Raw genomic sequence first — 7,841 nt, 5'->3', positions numbered from 1 at the left:
CTCTGAAGGCATCGGTGTATGTAATACCAATGTTGGTAAATTTCCTGGGAGGTGTGCCCTTATTTTCGGAAGCCTTTGTAAATGACCCCGAAGGCTCCATGAGGTTGCCTTTGTTGATTTTGATTCTTGGATGAGAAGAACTAGGAATAGATTGTCCATTTGTTGCTTTCTCCTTAAGACTGTCAAGCTGAGGGTTTGTCTGGACACTTTTCATCTTGAGAGGTTGGGCATCAAGCTTCTTACTCATTTCAGCAAACTGTTTCTCCATGTTGGAAAGTCGGAAGTTTAGATTATCAATAACTCCTTCTATTTTGGAGAATTTATTGTTGAAGGTAATGGAAAGCATGAGCATTCCATTTTGGATATCTTCATCTTCGAGGACATTGATCTCTTCACTATCATGAGGAGCGAGGAGGTGAGAACAGTCTAGGAATGCGTCTTTATGGTCATGTTTAATGATGTTGGACCCAAGAGGGTCGGTCTTCTTGGAATTCTTGGCGGAAGGTGGCACAGGAAGCTTGCCATCCTCGATCATATCCTGAATAATATGCTTTAGACAAAAGCATTCCTCCGTATCGTGTCCCCTACCTTGATGGTACTGACAATATGAATTGCCCTTCCATCTAGGGAATATATTTTCAGGGTCTGGGGTTGGACCAATTGGATGAAGTTTTCCTTGGGAAACCAACCTTTGTAGAGCTACTTCATATGTGGTTCCGAGGTCATGGAATTCCCTATGAGCTCGTCCCGGCCTTCTGGGTGGAGTTTTCAAGAGGTTAACTCCCTTGCCTTCATTGGCCTTCTTAGATGGGTGAGTCGTGTTGAAGCTATGCCCTGGCCTTAGGGTATGAGAAGATGGTAAAGGTTTCATCATATCTATCTTGTTTTCCATATTGATAACACGAGTTCTCAAGTCTTCGATGGTGGCCTGGAGCTTAATGATTACAGCACTTAATCCCTTGACGTCAACAGATAAACGTTCTTGAACACTTTCATTGGAAATTGCGGAATTCCTACCGAGAAGAAAATGATGCGCATTACAACTTGATTTGACATGGGATCACGCATACTAGAGCAACAAAGGATACACGACAAGACGAGATGACTAGACTCTTAACTTGTGAATCCAGGAAAGGTCGTGAGTGACTTCTCGTGTTTGGACTCACGATGTTTGACCTTGACCTTAGACTCGAGTGTTGACTTTGACGGAATGACATTTATCTGGTTGACATTATTGAAGGGATTAATGACACATGTTAATTCTAATTTGTGTTGTTTAAGACAAACTTGACTCGAGGTTCGGGTATGTGTGTCCCAAACGTGTACTAGGAGAATTCGAGAAACGAATATGGGAATGACTCGATGTGTTAGCCTCGAGCGCATGAGTCGAGGTGTGGAAATGTTTAGATCCTAATTGAGTTGGGGTAGGGAGTCCAAAATGACGGTGTGACGCCTTAGGACTTGACTTGAATTTTGAAAAGACCCAAAATGTAAAGGAAGACGAGTTTATGACTCGATAGAGTTCCGACTAGGACATAGTCGGTTTGAACTTTGACTCTAACTTAGCCCAATTGAATTTACACATTTACATGGTTTGAAAAATATTTTGGTTTTCTCTTTTTTTCTTTTTCTTTTTTTTTCGGACCTTTTTTTTTTCTTCGTTTTTTTTTTTACTTTTTTTGTTTTGTATTTAGTTTTGAAATGGGTTTTGCGCTATCAATGGCCTTTTTGAAATTTTCATTTGAAAATGGGTTTTGATTTTTACAAAAATCGTCATGGTTTCGTTTAGAAATGGTGATCACGTAAGGTACAAACATTTATACAAGCATTATAACGGGATGCTGAGTGCATTTAAAAAAGGTTTTGGCTTAAAGGGTGGGTTGCCATACCGAACAATCAAACCCGAAGTCTGTGGAGAGGCTCGTACCAAACAAGAGTAAGGTCGATTCCTAGTCCATTTCCTCAAGTAGTGAAGGTCCTTGATACAAACAAGAGTAAGCATCATGGTATGGATGACGTCAATCGCTATCCATCCTTAGGCCCAAATAAGAATTAGGACCGTTTAGACGGGACGATTGGTCGAATGGGTTGGGTTGGGCCTAGGAAAGCCGAAATAAAACGGTCTAGGAAGACCGAGTTATGAAAACCAACAATTGTCTTGTACAAACTATTCCCTAACCTTGTTCAAGTTTCACCCTTTTGGCTACACGTAAGTGTATTATCCCCAGCGGAGTCGCCAAACTGTGGACATGGGGCCACGGGGGCGCTTGGGAAACAAGCGTTTGCATTTGTGGAGTCGCCACCAATTTATTGTGGAAAATTGGAAACCGTTTGAATACCTCGTGCCATGTCAAGACACAAAGTAGTGACATGAACACCAAGAACTCGTTACCCTTAGCATTCTATGTCTAGAATGACTCTCGTGAATGCCAATGAACACGGATGTTCACAGAGATCTGGAGTAAGGGGTGAGGGTACGTATTAGGAAGCTCTTTTGATCGAACACCTAATCCCGCCCGCCTCGATAGCGGCCTCTACTAATGATTAGGGAAATCGTCTATACTTGATATATTGTCGATTATATGCATGCAATGCAACATCCAACGTTTTAATCCTAACATGTGAGAATTAGACTAAGTCGGTGAGACACGTAGTTTAGCATACAATGAATGTCAAAGTCGGGAGTTTATGTTCAATTACATGTGAAAAGCATACAAGCAATGCGATAAAAGAAATACAATAATACAATAATGAAAATTACAACGGATTCATGATTTATGTCGAAAATACCTTTAAAACGGATAATTTGGAAAAAAGAATAAATAAACGAATTAACGAACAGGAATTAGGCGATAATACGATTAGTAGTTAATTATACGTAGATTAATTAAACTAGGTCAGAGCAGAACGGAAGTTCAGAGACAGAAGTCATCCTGGAACAGGCGCAGCAGAGCTGCGCCCTCTGGAAGAGGCGCAGCAGTTGCTGCGTCTGTTCCAAGTGTGAGTTCTGGCTGTGAAGCCGGAACTGCAAATCGTTAATGTTAATTGGTTAATTTAAGGATTGATTATGATATTTACTCGGATGAAAGTGATTAATAGGTTATTTACATGTGATTGATGGTCATAAAAGCAATAAAACATAGATGAGACGGATGCAAACGGATTATTTACATGAACGAACGATTGATTAGTGACATAGATGAACAAAATAGGTTAAACATGACGAATTAATGATGAAAACGACAATAGACAGATGAAAATATATCAAAGGTCGAATTCCAGAAACTCAATATGAACAAATCGAATTCCTACAACCCGGATTGAATTTTATGACAAAAACCCGCAGATATGAGATTATAAGGGATTTAAGTCGGATTTAATGACGAATTAAACGTGTTAAAGATGATGAACAATATACATGAGATTATTAGACTATTGTATCGAAGAATTAAAGAAAACAAACGAAAACAAACAAAGATTGACGAATTAAAGAGGACGAAGGAAGAAGAAAGGAAGCAGGATCTGCGGCAGCCTCACGAAGAGGCGCAGCAGGAACTGCGCTCCTTCGAAGAGGCGCAGCAGTTGCTGCGTCCTTTCTCGACGGTTTGTCTTCTGGAAATCCGTAAAAAAAAAAAGTTTTAAAGCACGGTTTTAAAAATCGGTTTTAAGAGGTATTTTCGACATAAACCTTACATTAATGATACAAAAAGTAAATAACAATAAATAAAGAAGGATTTACACCCTCAGACTTACATGTTTGACGAAACGAGATGAACTAAGTTATCGATTAGTGATGCTCGACTCGAATGTAGACGAAAGTGCCCTCGTAAGAGGAAAACGATTAGATTAATTAAGTTGATTGATGTGGAGTTGGTCAAATTGGTCGGTCATACAAACGAGGCTGGTACTCAGAAGGATTCGAGCTTACGTGGTCGAATGTTCAAGCACGTAGACGCCAAAAAGTAAGAACGTGGTCTAGAATGCAAAGGGAGAAGAGAAGGGCGGATACTCGCGTGAGAAATATGTGAGACCGAAGGTCTCTATTTATACTAATCACACGACAGAATTATGGTAAGACTAGGATACGGAAGGAAAGATCCGGAAACAACCGACTTAGGTTAAACACGAAAACTTGGACAAAAAGAAAACCTTGAGGAAAAGGCGCAGCAGGTGCTGCGTTCCTTGGAAGAGGCGCCGCACTTGTTGCGTCCTTTCCTCAGCGGGTTCCTCCTGCGCAAGAAAACGCGTTTGACAGTCTGTCGTATTTCAGACATAACTTTCTCTACAAGACTCGGATTAAGGTGATTTTTGTGGCGTTGGAAAGCTAAGAAAGAGATCTAGACCTTTCTGTGAAATAGGCCTGACCCAAAAAAGTCGTTATGACCTCGTAAAATAGGCCTAAAGGTCGGGTTGTCATTTTAGCTAAATGAAATGCACATTTTGTAATGTAAACTTTAAGTTTAGCCTAATGAAATGACATGTGACTCAAAATGAGATATAATCTCAACATTTTATGACATCCTAACCTTAGGTAGACAAGCACATTGCTTTGACTCGGAATTTGACGGTTTTAGGAAATGAAGACGGTTTTTGACCCGGACTCCAAATGTACTCTAATTACTGCCAAAACGACCGTAATGACACCTAGATGACAACCATGAGGTAGACACAAGTGTTTGAGCGATTACTTGACGATAAACCTAAGAACTGCCACAAATCGTTCCGCGTACCAAACATGCGGCCCAATCATCACCGGGTGTTTGCGGGAGGTGTAGAAACGAGGTTTCTACAACGAGGTAAGGGACATGTTGGGCAAATACGTCTTAGAAGATAGCAATGCTGAAGGGTAAATGCATGATACTCAGAGCTTAGATCAGCTTAGTAATTTTTTGTTGAAGTTAGGGAATGATCTTAGTTCATGTAAAGTTAACTCCTTGTAAGTATATATGATGCTGTTGTTGTGGTTGAATTGAATCTATTGAGTTCTGATGAACCCAAATTGTGATTTATCTTTGGTCTTGATATATCTTCTTTGATATATATATGCGAGATTTTGAATGGCATGCAACAAATTTAATTTTTAAAAAAATTAGGAGTTCGTAATAAAAACGGTTACTAAAACAAAAACCGTTGTAAATACCTTTCACAAATACCCGCCATAATATTCAACAATAGGTTTTAAAATAAGAACCGTTGTAAATACCTTTCACAAATACCCGCGCATAATATTCAACAACAGGTTTTAAAAGAAGAACCGTTGTTACTAACGATTTCAACAACGGTTATTTACCGTATACCCGTTGTTAAAAGTCTTTACAATTTTGGTGGGAAAGATACAACAACGGTTATTTATATGATAACCGTTGTTACATTATTCCCACCAAAATTTTGAAATAATACTTTCCACAACGACTTACTCGCAACAACAACGGCTTTTAACCGTTGTGAATACTTTCCACAACGGTTTTAGTAAATAACCTAACCATTGTAGATACCTTTTACAACGGCCGCTTTAACAACAGCCGCTTTTTGTTTTTACAACGGTTTTTACCCGTTGTTATAGCCTGTATCTGTAGTAGTGATATATGTGAGGATTATTTTATTGAAATGGAAAAAAAAAGTGATTATTATTGACGAGTAATAAGTACTCTGTTATTACTAGGCCTAAATCAAAGACTATCACGGATTACATTGGCGTCCCTTCAAAGATATACGGATACTAAATGATTACTATTGATGAATAAATGAAAGATGATACTCATACACGAGGTGTATGAGTTTTTTAACATATTGGGTTAGCAAGTTAACTATAGTAGTTAACAATTTTTATGGAAGTTTTTTTATTTGTTTTGACTTTTTTCAATTTCATTTACTCACCTAAATTTATGTTATTATTTATATTTTTTTTGTTATTTAGCTTTTATATAGTAAGGAAAATCGTTTTTTTTAACCAATAAAATAAAATAAATAAAAATCGAATTCGAGAAAACCCTAATTTAATTTATTGATCAAATTGATGAAAACCCTAATTCCAGAATTCGATTTCATTAATCAAAGAAAACTCAAAATTTCGAATTCATTTATCAAATTGATGAAAACCTAATTCAAAATTTCGATTTCATTAAATTTCCCTAAATCAATTAACCCTAATTTCATTTCATTAATCGAATCCCTAATTCAATTCGCCCAAACTGATTATTCAAATCCGTAATTCAATTTGTAGATAAATGTTTGCCTTAATCAAAATCAAAATGTAAATGTTAATGTAATGATTAATCGAAAAAAATGAAAAAAAAAATCAAAATCGATATTAACTAACCCTAACTTGATTAATCGAAAAAATAGGAAAAAAATTTGTTGGTAAGGAGATTAGAGCACGGGTTGTTGTTAGTAGAGGGCTATTGTTTGGAAAGAGTCTAGTAACCATCTAAGCTAGGGATATCAGCACGTCAAAGTACGTATTACAATTCATTATATTGTTAAAACTAAACCCTAAATTGATTTTTAACCGCCTAATCAAAAAATTTGTTTCCATGATCGATAGTGTTTTAGCAGGATTTTCCCTAAAAGGATCCGGCCTATTTATTACGTGATCAGGGTATCTAGTTCTATAAATTAGAAATAAAAGTATGAACGGATGACAGAAGAGAATATAATATAAATTGTGTTGTTATGTTTTCAATATATGCTAAATACAAACATGCGTATAAACTCCAATACTAGAGAGAAAATAGAGGATAATTTGTGATATATATTGATTAATAAGTAAAATGTGTATGATCCTTTACAATTGTGTTTTCATTCTATTTATACTTCTCAAATGATAACGTTGGATGCTGTTCAACGTTCCTCTTAACCGTTGGTAGCTACTTCCTGAAATATAGCGCACACCTCCTATTAATCCGCTTGACTGAGTCTTCTTCAATGAACGTGGGTTTCTTCCTTTTTATACGATCAGTTATATGGGAATAAGATGCTTTTGGAATTGGACTTGGTCTTCCATGAAAATAGGGCATGATCATTTCCTTTATGTGATAGTCACATTGTCCGGTAATTCAATACTGACCGCCCGAGAGCTCTACCAGGCTATTCTATGCTTTCCTTCGGCTTCTCTTCCAAAGATAAGGCAAGCTGATTGCAATAGTAGCTAGTATTGTCCGGTCTTCGTCTTCTTTAGTCAGCCTTGTAAGGTCAGGCCAGGTTATGGTCAGGCCAGGCTAATCTGGACCTAACAATTGCCCCTTGACATTTTACCCGTGCTGGACCAGGCCAGGGGTGAGATGTCAACTTTTACCGGGTTGAATAATAAAGAGAATTATACTTAATCAATGACTCTTAGACTCCTAGTTACCGTTGGACACTGTAACGGCTAGGTGATGTCATGCTGAGAGTTTTACAATTTCTAGGGTTTTCATGCCGTTGCTCATCTTCTATAAATACGGTATCTGAGACGAGATTGTTCTCCACCAAATTTTCCTCCACTTTCTTTGCTAAATTTTCTTCTGAAATTCTTCCCTACTTCTCAGCAATCCTGTTCTGCTAGTTTATACTCTTTAAATAATTTAACTTTATCACAAATAAATCTGACAATAAAAGACATGGGAGCCAAAAACGTCCCGCATCCCGAAAGCGATCTTTGTTTGTTGAGCCCGAACCCACGACATCCAAGAGGAAGAGGTGAGGGAAATTGATCCTCCCGCTCGTCTTTGTGGCTTTCAAATATCGTGGATTCTGTTTTTACTGCTCTTCAATCTCTGGATTCTTCCTTTCCCGAGGAAAACTTACTAAAAACAAACTATGACAAGATTCTAAGGGAGAAGAAAATAATTCCCGAGTCAACT

This window comes from Silene latifolia, chromosome 2, assembly GCF_048544455.1.
Source record: "Silene latifolia isolate original U9 population chromosome 2, ASM4854445v1, whole genome shotgun sequence".
Lineage (NCBI taxonomy): Eukaryota > Viridiplantae > Streptophyta > Magnoliopsida > Caryophyllales > Caryophyllaceae > Silene > Silene latifolia.
This window is presented reverse-complemented; position numbering follows the sequence as displayed.